Genomic DNA, 16,333 nt, shown 5'->3' on the forward strand with positions numbered 1-16,333 from the left:
GGGAATGAGCTCAGTTGCTAGAGAATCAGGGTGCTGAAACATAATTTTTAAAAATTGTGGTCTCTCATACAAATATAAAATATGTGTCGAAGATTTTATTTCACTCATTATTTAATGAGGAAACCAGTGAGCACTCAAAACTGGTTCAAAGGAAAATCCAAAGGAAAAGCACATATATGGGCAGTTAGGAATACAGAATTGAATTTGCTGATAGAGACAAAACTGGCATCTTCCATAGAGTGGAAATTGATGCACCTTCACTGGATAAACTTCATTTGTATTTCTGAAAATGGAATTGTTTGCATCATCATCAGCCTTTCACAAGTTAACTTCAGTTTCTGCAGACTTCCACACTAGGGGTGATATAAGACACAGATCCCTATAAAATCAGGTAATCCTGAAAGGGTCTTTTCTCCAGAGACTTTTGCCGAGAATTCTGTCTGTATAGTCTGATCTGCTACACGGGATCAGACTAGTTTAAATAGAAGTGAGATTTTAATAACTGAGCTTAAAAAACTTCCTGCCACATATGACTTATAAATTGCTGCCAAACTAAAACTATTCTATTTTTCATAGTCCCCCACCCATTTCATGGGTTGTGACAGAACCGGGAACTGTCCAGTCTTCACTGCACAGTCAAAGCTGGTTGCAGACAAGGCTGGGTTACCATTCACAGATAAGACAGAGTAGAAACGCAGGCCAGTCACATTCTTTCTAAGTCGGTGATCAAGAGCTGCATGTGTTGCTTTACCGTCATTGCGTAGCCAGAGCCGCACACCTAGTGACAAGGGTCACTAGGGAACAGAGCCTTAGCTCCGCAGCCGCCTGCGTGGCTGAACTCTGTTCCTCTGGAAGAGGGGGACGCCTAGCTGGCTCCCCAGCACCATCTGCTCCTGCAGGATCCCTGGCCTCCCACCATGGGATGGAGTTCTCTGTGCTCCCTCATCCGTCTCTCCCAGTTTTCCAACCTCTGTATTCTACTTATTTGTTGTGGCTGAAGTACTTACTCTGAGTAATCGATATGTGTAAAAACACTGTGCATATTTAATGTATATAATTAGATGGGTTTGAGCATGGGCAAACACGCTTGAAACCATCCCCGCAGTCCAGGCAATAAACACACTCACCACCCCCAAAGCTCCCTCCGTCGTATCCTGGCATGTGTGTCTGTGGAATGCCTAATCTGAGGCCTGCCCTCTCAGCACATTCTTCAGCAGACCTTACGGTGCTGTTGGCTGTAGGCACTGTGCTGTGCTGCAGGTCCCCAGAACTTACTCATCTCGCGTAACTAAAACTTTATACCCAGTGAGCAACAACTCCTCATTTCCTCCTCCCCCCAGCCTCTGGTATCATTCTACTTCCTGCTTCGATGAGCTTGACTATTTTAGATACTTTTTTATTATTTATGTGGGATCATAATGAGATATCACTTCACACCTATTAGGATGGATATTATCAAAAACAAAAAAGACAACAAGTGTTGGAGAGGATGTGGAGACGTTGCAATCCTTGTACGTTGTTGGTAAAATGTAATATGGTGCTGCTGTTGTGGAAGACAGTATGGAACTTCCTCAGAAAAATTAAAAATAGAACTACCATATGATCCGGCAGAGGAGGGCATGGCAACCTACTCCAGTACTCTTGCCTGGAGTATCCCATGGACAGAGGAGCCTAGTGGGCTACAGTCCACAGGGTTGTAAAGAGTCGGACACGACTGAAGCAACTTAGCACACATGCATGATCCAGCAATCTCACTTCTGAGTATACATATCCAAAAGAACTGGCATCTGGATCTCAAAGAAAAAGCTTTTTTAATTAACTTACTTATTTTCGGCTGTGCTGCGCTGTGCTGCTCTCTGCTGCTGCCAGCAGGCTTTCTTTAGTGTGCAGGTGTGGACCACTCTTCGTTGCGGTGCATGGGCTTCTCGCTGCGGGGGCTTCTCTTACTGTGTCTCACAGGCTGTGGAGCACAGGGGCCTCAGCAGTTGTGGCGCACAGGCTTAGTTCCTCCATGGCGTGTGGGGTCTCCCCGGACCAGGGATCAACCTGTATCTCCCGATTGGCAAGCAGATTCTTAACCACTGGCTCACCAGGGAAGTCAGAGATACCAAAGATATCAAAGAGATATCTGCACACCCATGCGAATTGCAGCATTGTTCACACTTCCAAAATATAGAAACAATCTAAATATCCACTGATGGATAAATAGATGAAGAAAATGTAGTATATACATACAGTGGAGTAATATTCAGCCTTGAAAAAGAAGGAAATCCTGGGAATTCCCTGGTGGTAGAGTCATTAGGACCTCAAGCCTTCACTGCTGAGGGCCCAGGTTTAATCCCTGGTAGCGAAACTAAGATCCCCCTAGTCACATTGCACAGCCAAAATTTTTTGTAAACAAATAATTAAGAAGAATAGACAGCAAATAAATATGGTCCAAATGGATGAAACTAGAGGACCTCGTACAAGTGAAATGAGCCAGTCACAGAAGGAGATAGGGTCTTTAAAGAGGTAATTAAGTTACAATGAGGTCCCTGAAGTGAGCCCTAACCCACTATGATGAGTGTCCTTGTAAGCGGCAGTTAGGAAATAGACACACTCAAAGGAAAGACTGTGTGATGACAGAGGGAGAAAATGGCTACCTACACACCAAAGAAAAGCTTCCGAGGAAACCAGCCCTGCTGACATCTTGATCTTGAACTCCTAGCCTGCGGAACTGTGGGAAATTAATTTGTTGTTTAAGCAACGTGGTCTATTTTACTTTGCTATGGCAACCCCTGGTGGCTCAGATGGTAAAGAACCAGCCTGCATTGCAGGAGACCTGGGTTCGATCCCTGGGTCGGGAAGAACCCCTGGAGGAGGGCATGGCAACCACTCAAATATTCTTGCCTGGAGAATCCCCGTGGACAGAGGAGTCTGACGAGCTTCAGTCCATGGGGTCGCAAAGAGTCGGACATGACTGAGCGATTAAGCACACACAGCACACACGGCAGCCTTAGCCAACACTGCTGCCTTTAATGTAGGACCCGTTCATTCTCCACTTCACTGCTCAGGAGCCATGAAAGCCTCCCTTGGTAAATCCTTAACCTCATTAAGGCTCTCTGCTAAACAGAAGGCCATTCTCCCTGGGTATCTGCCTGTTAGTAGCACAGAATACCCACAGAAACTGAGGAATTAGCCTTTCCTTGAACAAAATCAAACTCTGGCACACCAGTCTCCTTAGGTTGGAAGGGGACGGTATAAAAGTCTGTTCTTCCCTCATAAGAAATATGCTACCGCATAAGAAGCTGGAAGCATCTTCAGGCAGATATTCTTTTGCTTTCTTGAAACTCATTCTCCCCTTGCCACTGCAGTCACATGCATTCATTCACCATTCTTTTAAGGACCTCGGTGTGGCCAAGTGAGGCAGACTAGTTCCAGGCCTCACGGAGCTCACTTCCCAGCAGAAAGATAGACATTAAAAGAGTAAACAGAGCAAAAAAATATAAATTGCTAGTTATTGAAGGACTGTAATTTGAGTCTGGAAAAGGCAATGGCACCACACTCCAGTACTCTTGCCTGGAAAATCCCATGGATGGAGAAACCTGGTAGCAGCAGTCCATGGGGTCTCTGAGGGTCAGACATGACTGAGCGACTTCACTTTCACTTTTCACTTTCATGCATTGAAGAAGGAAATGGAAACCCACTCCAGTGTTCTTGCCTGGAGAATCCCAGAAACGGGGGAGCCTTGTGGGCTGCTGTCTATGAGGTCGCACAGAGTTAGACACGACTGAAGCGACTTAGCAGTAGCAGCAGTAATTTGAGTCACTCACTGTGATAGAGAATAAGGGGAAGAGGGTTAAACCACTTTAGAGTTCTCAGAGAAAAAGACACTGAACAGATCCTGCAGGATGGGAAGGAAATGACATACCTCATGGGAAACTAGGGTGAGAGCATTCCTGGAGAGACTTTTCAGGTAGATATATCCAGGTATACTTTTCTTGGTTAAAAGGAAATGGGCAGAAGACCTAGATAGACATTTCTCCAAAGAAGGCATACAGATGACCAATAGGAACATGAAAATATTCTCAACATTGCTAAGAATTAGAGAAATGCAAATCAAAACCTCAATGAAGGAGAACAAGATGGCAGAGGTGTAGGAGGACATGGAGTACATCTCTCTCCATGGATACATCAGGAATAAGCCTTCAGACACGGAAGTGGATGCCGAAGACCAGCTGAGAGCGGACAGGAGTACCTGCAGAGTACCAGCAGAAAAGAATATATAGAACCACACAAAACTCAGTAGGACAAAGAAGCTAGGGGGAAAACTGGAGTGTTAGAAGAACGGGACCTGCCCTTGGTGGGTGGGGGAACTGAGGCAGGGGTCTGATCCCCACATCAGGGCAATTGTCTATGAGTCAGAGGAGAAACATTTAAGGCTGAGAGTGAAACAACTGATCAGTGGGAGCCTAAATGGAATGGGAATCAGACAGTCCTTGCCACAGCCTTACATACCCCGGACAGGGACACAGGTCCCCTGGAAGGCACAGCAGCTGGGAGCTGGAGTTTAGGGAGTGTGGAGCAATCCCAGGGCAAGGGCTGCTGTTGACTGTGGAGAGACAGATTGAGGGGATGTGAAGGAGGAGATTGTGGTGGGAAATGCCTGTGGAGGAAGGCCAGGCAGCCATGGAAGCAAGGCGATACTGCTGAGTCACACATAGAGGGTGGAGCCATCACCATAGCCTCTTGAAAAAAGACTCTGATAGGGCCATAACTCCTGTGGCAGAGGCTGTCTGTGTCCCTGCACACTTGGCACCACCAGGGTCCCCGCAAGCCACACAGCTGCACCACCTTCACGCCCAATCCTCACTGGGACAGAGCTGCTGCAGGCAAAAAACATCTTGCATCTGTGCGTTCAGGGTCTCTCTAGTCACGTCCAACACTTTGTGACCCTGTGGACTGTGGCCTGCCAGTCTCCTCTGTCAGGGAGAGGCGTTCTCCAGGCAAGAATACTGGAGCATATTGGCCAACACTGGTTGCCATACCCTTCTGGAACACTGTATTTCCTGCTGCCCTAGCCGCCAACTCCCCTGAGTACCTGGTGCTGCCAGAACCCCTGTGAGCCAAGCAGGTGCACCACCTCCACGCCTGGCCCTCACAGGGGCAAACCCAAGTTCTCCAGGGCAGCTTCAGGAGCAAACCCCAGTGGACGACCCACATGCAGAGGTGGAAAAAAGACCACAATTGAAACCCAGGGGCAGTGTGGCTAAGGAAGAAGACCCAAAACCTTCCCACCAGCTGTACAAGCTGCAGATTAAATCCACACGGTCAACTAGGCAGACTCTGTGTGTATGGAATACATAAAAGGACATTGAGAGCTCCCACAAAAGAAAATGCACTAGTTCTGATAGCTGTGGACATTGGAGGCAAGAACACACTGGAGTAGGACCAGATTAGAATCTGAGCTGCCCCCACAGCAGATCCAGAGACCAGCACAGGTTGGAGGGCATCCTAGGGAGGCGAGGTGGACTGTGACTCCCAGCGAGGGAAAGAACTGACAGCAGTGACTCAAGAAAAATGTTTATTATTCTTATGTTTTAACTTGTTCTGTAGATTCTTTTGGATTTTTTTCTTTTTTCCTCCCCTCTCTGTTTAGTGGTTGATTTTATTGGCACCATGAAATCTAATTAAGCTTTTGAGCATTTTTTTTTTCTCTCAGTCACATTTTTTTTTGTTGTTATAAACCTCTGCCTCTATGTTGGGCTTTTGCAATTCTATGGAGTTCTTTTTTTTTCCTTTTCTCTTTTTTTTATTTTTAATTTTTTAAACCTATTATTTTTTCTACATTTATTCCTTCGTTTGCTTTTCCTACTGTTGTTTTCTCCTTGCACTTAATCTTTAATGTATATAAATCTTCTTTATCTACCTCTATTTAACTTCACATATCTATTCTTTCTTTCCTTTCCTATCAACATATTTGTTAGTTTTGTTTTCATTGCTTTATTCCCCACTTGGCACCTTGCTTTAGTTTTGTTTTCCAGTTTGTGCTTTGGTTAGTTTTGTTCTTAACTGGTAGATCTAATTTTTGGTTTCCTTGGTTCCTTTGGTAGAGAAATAAAAAGCTTTTCAGACAAGCAAAAGTTAAGAGAATTCAGTACCACCAAACCAGCTTTACAACAAATGTTAAAGGGACTTATATAGTCAAGAAATACAAGGGAAGGAAAAGATCTACAAAATTAACCCCAAACAATTAAGAAAATGGCAACAGGAACATGTATATCAATAATTACTTTAAATGTAAATGGATTAAATGCTCCAATCAAAAGACACAGATGGCTGAATGCATACAAAAACAAGACCCATATATATGCTGTCTATAAGAAACCCACTGCAGACTCTCAAGTGAGAGGATGGAAAAATATATTCCATGCATATGGGAAGTGAAAGAAAGCTGGAGTAGCAATCATCATATCAGACAAAATAGGCCTTAAACATTACAAGCGATAAGGAAGGACACTACATAATGATGAAGGGATCAATCCAAAAGGAAGACATAACAGTTGTAAATATATATGCACTCAACACAGGAGCACCTCAAGGCATAAGACAAACACTAACAGAGATAAAAGGAGAAATTGACAGTAGCACAATAATAGTAAGAGACTTAACACCCCACTCACACCCATGGACAGATCATTAAAACAGAAAATAAGGAAACACAAGTCTTATATGATACGTTAGAGGAGATGGATCTCATTGACATCTTCAGGACATTCCATCCAAATGCAGAAGAATACACCGTCTTCTCAAGTGCACATGGAACATTCTCCAGGATAGTCCACATCTTGGGTCACAAACCAAACCTCAGTAAATTTAAGAAAATTGAAGTCGTTTTAAGCATCTTCTTCAACCACAATGCTATGAGACTAGATATCAAATACAAGAAAAAAACTGTAAGAAACACAAACACATGGAGATTAAACAACACATTTCTAAATAACCAACAGGTTACTGAAGAAATCAAAAGGGAAATCAAAAAATTTCCAGAAGCAAATGACAATGAAAACACAACTCAAAACCTATGGGATGCAGCAAAAGCAGTTCTAAGAGGGAAGTTTATAGCAACACAATCCTACCTCAAGAAACAAAAACATCAAATAGACAACCTAACTTTACACCACCAGGGGCTTCCCTGGTGGCTCAGATGGTAAAGCATCTGCCTGCAATGCAGGAGACCCGGGTTCGATTCCTGGCTCGGGAAGATCCCCTGGAGAAGGAAATGGCAATCCACTCCAACACTCTTGCCTGGAAAATCCAATGGATGGAGGAGCCTGATAGGCTACAGTCCATGGGGTCGCAAAGAGTGGGGTACGACTGAGCGACTTCACTTTCCTTAACTTTACACCTAAAACAACTGGAAAAAGATGAACAGAAAAACCCCAAATTATTAGAAGGAAAGAAATCATAAAGATCTGAGCAGAAATAAATGAAAAAGAAATGAAAGAAACAGTAGTAAAGATTAATAAAACTAAAAGGTAGTTCTTTCAGAAGATAAACAAAATTGACAAACCTTTAGCCAGACTCATCAAGAAAAGAAGAAGAAGAAAAAAATAAAAAAAAAGAAAAGAAGAAGAATCAAATCAACAAAATTAGAAATTAAAAAGAGGTTACAACAGACAATGAAGAAATACAAAGGATTATAAGACACTATGATGAACAAGTACATGGCAACAAAATGGATAACCTGGAAGAAATGGACAGATTCTTAGAAAAGTTCCATCTTCCAAGACTGAACCAGGAAGAAATAGAAATTATGAACAACCCAATTACAAGCACTGAAATTGAAGCTGTGATCAAAAGTCTGCCCAAAACCAAAAGCCCAGGACCAGATGGCTTCACAGGAGAATTCTATCAAACATCTAGAGAAGAGCTAATGTCTAACCTTCTCAAACTCTTTCAAAAAATTTCAGAGGAAGAAGTACTTCCAAACTTATTCTACAAGGCCACCATTACCCTGATACCAAAACCAGACAAAGACAACACAAAAAAAGAAAACTACAGGCCAATATCACTGATGAACATAGATGCAAAAATTCTTAACAAAATTTTAGCAAACAGAATTCAGAAACACATCAGAAAGCTCATATACCATGATCAAGTTGGGTTTATTCCAGGGATGCAAGGATTCTTCAATATATGCAAATCAATCAATGTGATATACCATATTAACAAATTGAAAGATAAAAACCACATAATAATCTCAATAGAGGCAGAAAAAGCCTTTGACAAATTTTAGTATCCATTTATGATTAAAACTCTTCAAAAAATGGGCATAGAAGAAACCTACCTCAGCATAGTAAAGGCCATATATGATAAGTCTACAGCAAACATTATTCTCAATGGTGAAAAATGGAAAGAATTCCCCCTAAGATCAGGAACAAGACAAGGGTGTCCACTTTCACCACTATTATTCAACATAGTTCTGAAAGTCCTAGCTACAGCAATCAGAAGAAGAAGAAATGAATCCAAATTGGAAAAGAAGAAGTAAACCTCTCACTGTTTGCAGATGACATGATATTATACATAGAAAACCCTAAAGATAGTATCAGAAAATTACTAGAGCTAATGAGTGAATTTAGCAAAGTTGCAGGATACAAAATCAATACACAGAAATCACTTGCATTTCTACATACTAACAATGAAAAACCAGAAAGAGAAATTAAGGAATCAATCCCATTCACCATTGCAACAAAAAGAACTAAATATCTAGGAATAAATTTACCTAAGGAGACAAAAGAACTGTACACAGAAAATTGTAAGACACTAATGAAAGAAATCAAAGAGAACAAACAGATGGAGAGATATTCCGTGTTCCTGGGTAGGAAGAATCAATATTGTGAGAATGATTGTACTACCAAACATAATCTACAGATTCAATGAGATCCCTATCAAATTACCAATGGCATTTTTCACAGAACTAACAAAAAATTTCACAATTCATATGGAAACTCAAAAGACCCTGAATAGCCAAAGCAGTCTTGAGAAAGAAGAATGGAGCTGGAGGAATCAATCTTCCTGACTTCAGATTATACTGCAAAGCTACAGTCATCAAGACAGTATGGCACTGGCACAAAAACAGAAATATAGACCACTGGAACAAGACAGAAAGCCCAGAGATAAACCCATGCACCGATGGGTACCTTGTTTTTGACTGAGGAGGCAAGAGTATACAATGGGGCAAAGACAGCCTCTTCAATAAATGATGCTGGGAAAACTGGACAGCTACATGTAAGAGAATGAAATTGGAACACTTCCTAACACCATACACAAAGATAAACTCAAAATGGATTAAAGACCTAAATGTAAGACCAGAAACATAAAACTCTTAGAGGAAAACAGGCAGAACATTCGATGACATAAATCAGAGCAAGATCCTCTATTACTCACCTCCTAGAGTAATGGAAATAAAAATAAACAAGTGGGACCTGATTAAACTTAAAAGCTTTTGCACAGCAAAGGAAACTATAAGCAAAGTGAAAAGACAACCCTCGGAAGGGGAGAAAATAATAGCAAATGAAAACAACTGACAAAGAATTAATTTCCAAAATATACAAGCAGCTCATACAACTCAATACCAGAAAAACCAACAACACAATCAAAAAGTGGGAAAAACACCTAGACAGATATTTCTCCAAAGACATACAGACGGCTAACAAACACATGAAGAGATGCTCAACATCACTCATTATTAGAAAAATGCAAATCAAAACCACAATGAGATATCACCTCACACTGGGCAGAATGGCCCTCATCAAAAAGTCTACAAACAATAAATGCTGGAGGGGGTGTGGAGAAAAGGGAATGCTCCTGCACTGTTGGTGGGAATATAAATTGATACAGCCACTGTGGAAGATAGCATGGAGATTCCTTAAAAAACTAGGAACAAAACCACCATATGACCCAGCAATCCCACTCTAGGCATATACCCTGAGGAAACGAAAATTGAAAAAGACACATCTTCATTGCAGCACTATTTACGATAGCTAGAACATGCAAGCAACCTAGATGTCTACCGACAGATGAATCGATAAAGAAGTTGTGGTACATACACACAATGGAATATTACTCAGTCATAAAAAGGAATGCCTTTGAGTCAGTTCTAATAAGGTGAATGAACCTAGAACCTATTATACAGAATGAAGTAAGTCAGAGAGAGAAAGAGAAATATCGTATTCTAACGAACATATATGGAATCTAGAAAAATGGTACTGAAGAATTTATTTACATGGCAGCAATGGAGAAACAGACATATAGGACAGACTTACGGACATGGGGAGAGGGGAGGAGAGGGTGAGATGTATGGAGAGAGTAACATGGAAACTTACATCACCATATGTAAAATAGATAGCCAATGGGAATTTGCTATATGGCTCAGGAAATTCAAACAGGGGCTCTGTATCAACCTAGAGGGGTGGGGTGGGGAGGGACATGAGAGGGAGGTTCAAAAGGGAGGGGATATATGTATACCTACGGCTGATTCATGTTGAGGTTTGACAGAAAACAAGAAAATTCTGTAAAGCAATCATCCTTAAAAAATTTTTTAAAAGAACCTCAATGAAGTGCCATTTGACATGAGTCAGAATGTCCATCATTAAAAATTCCACAAAGAACAAATGCAGGAGAGGGTGTGGAGAAAGAGAACCCTCTTACACTGTTGGTGGGAATATAAATTGGTGCAGCTTCTGTGGAGAACAGTATGGAGGTTCCTTAAAAAACTAAAAATAGAGCTACCATGTGATCCAGCAATCCCGTCCCTAGGCATATATCTGGAAGGAACTCTCGTTCAAAAAGATACATGGAACACCTCAGTGTTCCTGGAAGCACTGTTTACAGTCCCTGAGACATGAGCACAACCTAAATGTCTGTCGACAGATGAGTGGATAAAGGTGTGGTGTATGTAGACAACAGACTATTAGTCATAAGAAAGAATGGAAGAATTGCATTTGCAACAACATGGGTGGGCCTAGAGACTATTATCCTTAGTGAAGTAAGTCAGAGAAGACAAATACCATGTGATAACACTCGGATGTGGAGTCTGAAATATGACACAGATGAACTTATTTATGAAACAGAAATACAGACGTGGAAAACAAACTCATGGTTACCAAAGCGAAGGGGCAGGAGTGGGATAAATGAGGAGTTTGGGAATAGCAGATACTCACTACTGCAAATAAAATAGATAAACAAGGATGGCACTGCATGGCGCAGGGAACTCTGTTCTGTGTCCTATAACAAACCCTGATGGAGAAGAGTATGAAAAAATACCACTTCTGTACACCAGAAACCAGCAAGATACTGTAAATCAACAGACTGCAATTTTTTAAAAATGAGGTGCCATGTAGGCACCATTCCCAGTCCATCTAGGCACTGGGAATATAGCAGTGGAGAGAAAAAATGAAACTCTTCTCATAGAGTTTATGGATCTGCTGGACAGAGATTAAAAAAACAAATAAGTAAATGTATAATGTGACAGGTAATGGTAAATGCTATGAAGGGAAAAATAAAGCAGGATAATAGGGAAAAGAAAAAGAGTAAAGAGAGTTTGCTCTTTTGTCTAACGAGGAGAGAGAAAGCTTTTTCTAATGAAAAAGATTTGAAGATGTGTTTTCTTTCTTTTAAAAGAAATTGGGAGACATGTTAATTCAGAGAGACTTGAAGAGAGTATGTGAGGAAGAACATTCAAAGGGCAGGGAACAGTAAGTGCCAAGCTTGCCTGCACATTGTAAGGAAGTCAGGGGTGGAGAGTGGTAGGAAATGACACCAGAGAGGAGCCAGAAATGAGTTTATTTGCACCCATTTCAACCAAGGTTGAGAGTCTGGATTTGATCAGTGAGATAACATTACACTGGAAGGTTTGGGGCGTAAGAGAATGTGATTTTACAAGGTTCATCCTAGCTGCTGTGTGAAAAATAGTCTGTGAGGAGCAAGAGTGGAAGTTGGAAGAGCAATTAGGAGGCCAGTGCAGTAATCCAGGGCAGAGAAAGATCGAGGGCAGGTGGAGAAGGGGGTGACAGAGGACGAGATGGTTGGATGGCATCCCCAACTCAATGACAAGAGTTTAAGCAAGCTCCAGGAGATGGTGAAGGACAGGGAAGCCTGACATGCTGCCGCCCAAGGGCTTGCAAAGAGTCGGATGCGACTGAACAATAATAAGGGCAGAGATACTAGTGGATGGATGTGTGGCTATGTGGAGATGATAAAAAGCTATCAGATTCCAGACATATTTTGTTGGTAAAGCCAAAAGGACTTGTCGGAGGTATGCATGCAGGATGTAGAGGGATTCACGATGATTTTAAGACATGGCCTAAGCAGCAGAAGGGTGGAGTCGCCATTTATGGAGCTGACTAGGGCTGTGGGCCTCTGCGTGTTCTGTGTGGCAGGCAGCGCTGCTCTCCACCAGGGGTCTTCATCTCTGCCAGGGGTTGCTAGTGCCAAGGGCAGGGCAGAAGAGAAGGGAACTCACGTTTGTTGAGAGGCTAACATTCACCTGTCCTTCTGCCTAGTGATTTATTACACATTACCTCATTTCTTCTCCACAAAAAACCTACCAGTTTTTTTTTTTTCCACTAAAAAAATTGGAGGCTGGGAGATAATGAAACTGAGACCAAGAGGGATTAAGAAATGCTCCCCAGGTGCTCCCAGTTAAAGGTGGCAGGACCTCTCCAAACTCAGGACGTCTACTGGGCTCTCAGGCATATATTCATTCTGTTTTTGAGAAAAGTTCATGGGACAGAAAGCTTGAGAAGTGCTGGGGAAGACAGAGGGGCCCAGAGTTAAAGAGATCACTGGGGAAAATGGGAGAAGGTCTCAAGTAAACCAAAAAAGTCTTTAAAATCCGTTCTTTTCAGGTTCAGTACGTGGACTGAGCCACGTTCCTGGCCCAACTCTGCCCTTCGGTTCTCTGGGCCTGGGTTGCCACGGCCCAGCCCTCCCCCTCCTCCGCTCCAGGTCATTCAGAGACAAAGGGACAGTCCCAGCTGGGGAGACAGGCAGCTTCGCTACGAAGGCACCACGGAGTCTTCATCTCTGAACTCTTCCCGCACTCCTGACATCTCTACCCAACTGTAAGTTCAGCCATCAGGGTAAGTGTCACGTGCAGACCACGTCGGTTATAAACAAGCTCCTCCCCGACTGTTGACCAGTTCCTCCACAGCACTGTGAGTCTCACATCAGCTGCGCTTGACGCTTAGCAGTCTTTGGTCTCACATCCATGCAGGTCTGGATGGACCTCGTCCACGTCTTTCACAGCCTTTCTATAACTGGAGGTTACGACCATCTGCTCTGCCCTTCCGTGACCTCCTGTTTGGATTTCAGCAGGAACCTATTTCCCATCACATCTTGATCACTTTCTTCTATTCATCCCATCTCTCTCTCCCAGATTGATATTTTCTGTTGCTTATCTCTGATCATGTCACATTACCCCTTAAAAACTATCAGTGTTTCCCTATTGCTGCCAAAATAAATGCAAATCCTCAGATTCCCATTCAAGTGAAAGTGAAGTCGCTCAGTCGTGTCTGACTCTTTTCAACCACATGGACTGTGGCCTACCAGGCTCCTCCATCCATGGGCTTTTCCAGGCAAGAGTACTGGAGTGGGTTGCCATTGCCTTCGCCAAGATTCCCATTCAAGCCCCACCCAATTCTGTTTCTCATCCCTGATCTCCCTATGTAGCATCTTCTAAGGGTAACTGCAGTAAAGCGCTTTTATACGCTATTTCCCTCTGACTTTCCCATCTCCATGTATTTCCCAATACCAGGATGCCTTCGTCCCTCCACCCCTGCTGCCATTTGAATCCTACGTAACATCCGAAGCTTAGCTCAGATGCTCTCTCCTCCGTAGAGTGATTTGCTGGTCACCCTTTCCTGAGGGCTGTCTTCTCAGCCTCTTATCATATATCTCCCCTGTGGCATTTATCTAGATACTTGCTGCTGCTGCTGCTTATTCACTTAAGTCGTGTTCTACTCTTTGTGACCGCGTGGACTCTAGCCCACCAGGCTCCTCTGTCTATGGGATTATGCAGGCAAGAATAGTGGAGTGAGGTGCCATTTCCTGCTCCAGGGGCTCTTTCTGACCCAGGGATTACACTTGCATCTCCTGCATTGGCAGGTGAATTCTTTACTACTAAGCCACCTGGGAAGTCCCAGTTAGGTTTATTTTATTCTTGTCATGTAGTGGATATGAATTTACAACTCCAAATACTTATGGTCAGTAAATGTCAATTCTTAGCCCCCATGGTCCAGTGGCTAAAACTCTGTGCTCCCAATTCAGGGTGTTTGGGTTCAATCCCTGGTCGGGAAACTAGATTCCACGTCCTGCAACTAAGAGCTCGCATGCTGCAACTACAGGTCCTGAGCGCCACAACTAGGACCTAGCAGAGTCAAATACATTATAAAGTTTTTAAACGATCATATTATATCTGACCCCAAGTCCTCACAGCTCCTAATAACTCGTGGAGAGTTTCATCTTCCCCAGGGTCGATGAGAATCTAGGAAGGTTGTATGGTGTCCTACTCCGCTCATCATTCGGTCTTGTTACCCAGGTCTTCACTGTACCTTGAATGGAGCCCGCTGGTTGGGACATACCCTCTCCATGGTCTGCTGTTATCCTCCAAGCTCTGCCCTCTTGTTTGTGGTGCTCTTGGAAGGAGGGGCGGGCTACCTGTGAATCTAGTTGAATTCTATTTTCTTTTCATTTGAGGGAAATTTCTCCCCTCTCTTGACCCTCAGAGAGATATTCCTTTTGTTCTGCATCTGCTAATATCTTCATAAGTCATACAATCTTTTACAAAAAGTAGAAGGAGAGATTGCCTTCCTGAATTTCTGCTTTCTGCCCTGAAAAACAAACCTCCCTGAGGCAAAGGAGCACTCTTCTTAGCCTGGGGTAGGCTGCAGAGTCTCGGAGAACACACACAAGCTCTTATCTCAGTCAGGAATCCAGCCTCACTTGCCTGGTTTCCTGGCGACAGCAGTGGTCTTACTCTCATTTCTGCCCTTCTGTAACTTGCGCATGTTGCAGTGATACCTGGTTCAATAAACAGGCAGGACTCAAGGGAATTCAATCAGGAGATGCTCAGTTTTGTCTTGTTTTTCCTTACTACTATCAAACATCCCATTGGTTCTCTATTTTTCTGTCTTTGGACAGTATCTCAGAGAGATACCTCAGCCTTACCTGTCACTGTCAAGTATTAGAATGCTCTTATTTTCAGCAATCAGGAAATCCAGACAAATCGAATATCCAACTTCTGCTCTCTTCTCTAGTTCAAAGCTGCTCATGCCCACCCTAACATCAGAACGCTGGATTCAGGAAGGGGATGTAGACTGTGCTTACTCCCTGTCCCCCCAGAATGCTCTTGACTCATCCACATTTGGAGCAAAGGGTGGAGGGAAAGAAGGATGATAGGAAAAGGGAAAAAAATAATACTTCATCGGTGCTCTTCAAGTGCCTCTCTTGGCTGCTAAGTGCCTTCTCGCTCATGGAAAAAAGCCCAAATGCCACCTAAGTTTTCCTGTGAAGAATGTTTGTGGGTTCTTTGAAGGATACTCTCCATGTCCACTTCCATAGTTGCGCTGTGCTCTAGTGTCTGCTGCGTGTAATGCGCTCTTAGGCTACTTCCCACCCAGTCCTGCTGAGCTGCTTCTCCTAGCGTTCACTGGGCCCTCTGGAAAACATCGTGTAGTCTTGCCTCTCTAGCCCTGCCTGCTTTCTCCCACTCTAAGCCTAGAAGGTCAGGTTCTCCTTGCCCTGCCATCAGTGCCTATCGGGGCCACCTCTGTCTTCCTAAGGCACACGCCCAAACTCCTGTGGCCGCGTGCAGACTCCCTCCTCAGAGAGCATCTCGCTGGGTGACCGTCCCTTTCCCTTTGTGGCAGACAGCACAGCCTCGGCTCTGAGAGGTCCTCTGGCTGCTTCCTTTACCTCACTAGAGGTAGAGGAATGTTCCAGAACTCACTCTCCTAACTGACAGCTCTTTTCAAAGAAAGCCTTTCTCCTCCACCAAATCCCTAGCCTTCCCTTTGAAAGGCTGGAGGAATGTGTCAGCTAAGGGCCACAAGATCACATTTGGTCACCTTAACAAATCCTGAATGGCTGTGTCCAACGTCACTCTTCCTTAGAACTTTCGGTCCTCCTTAGGTATCAGTCTCAGCTTTGGATTTCATCTGCAATTCTAGGCAGAAGAAGTACTTGTTGAATACCTGCAAACTCATTCATTTCCTTAGGCACATCAGTGTGAAATAGGAAGTAAAGCAAATGACTTGACACGAAAGGGAAGCGGACTTCCTCCTCATAAACG

The 16,333-nt window shown here is 43.3% G+C and overlaps 1 non-coding gene across 1 annotated transcript; it reads left to right on the forward strand.

Annotated features, from left to right (window-relative positions):
* The first annotated feature begins 7,171 nt into the window (after positions 1-7,171).
* TRNAC-GCA lies at positions 7,172-7,243 on the forward strand. Its single transcript has one exon. It is a non-coding gene; the product is annotated as a tRNA-Cys (tRNA).
* Positions 7,244-16,333: the final 9,090 nt, after the last annotated feature.

Source organism: Bos indicus x Bos taurus, chromosome 5 (genome assembly GCF_003369695.1).
Source record: "Bos indicus x Bos taurus breed Angus x Brahman F1 hybrid chromosome 5, Bos_hybrid_MaternalHap_v2.0, whole genome shotgun sequence".
Classification (NCBI taxonomy): Eukaryota; Metazoa; Chordata; class Mammalia; order Artiodactyla; family Bovidae; genus Bos; species Bos indicus x Bos taurus.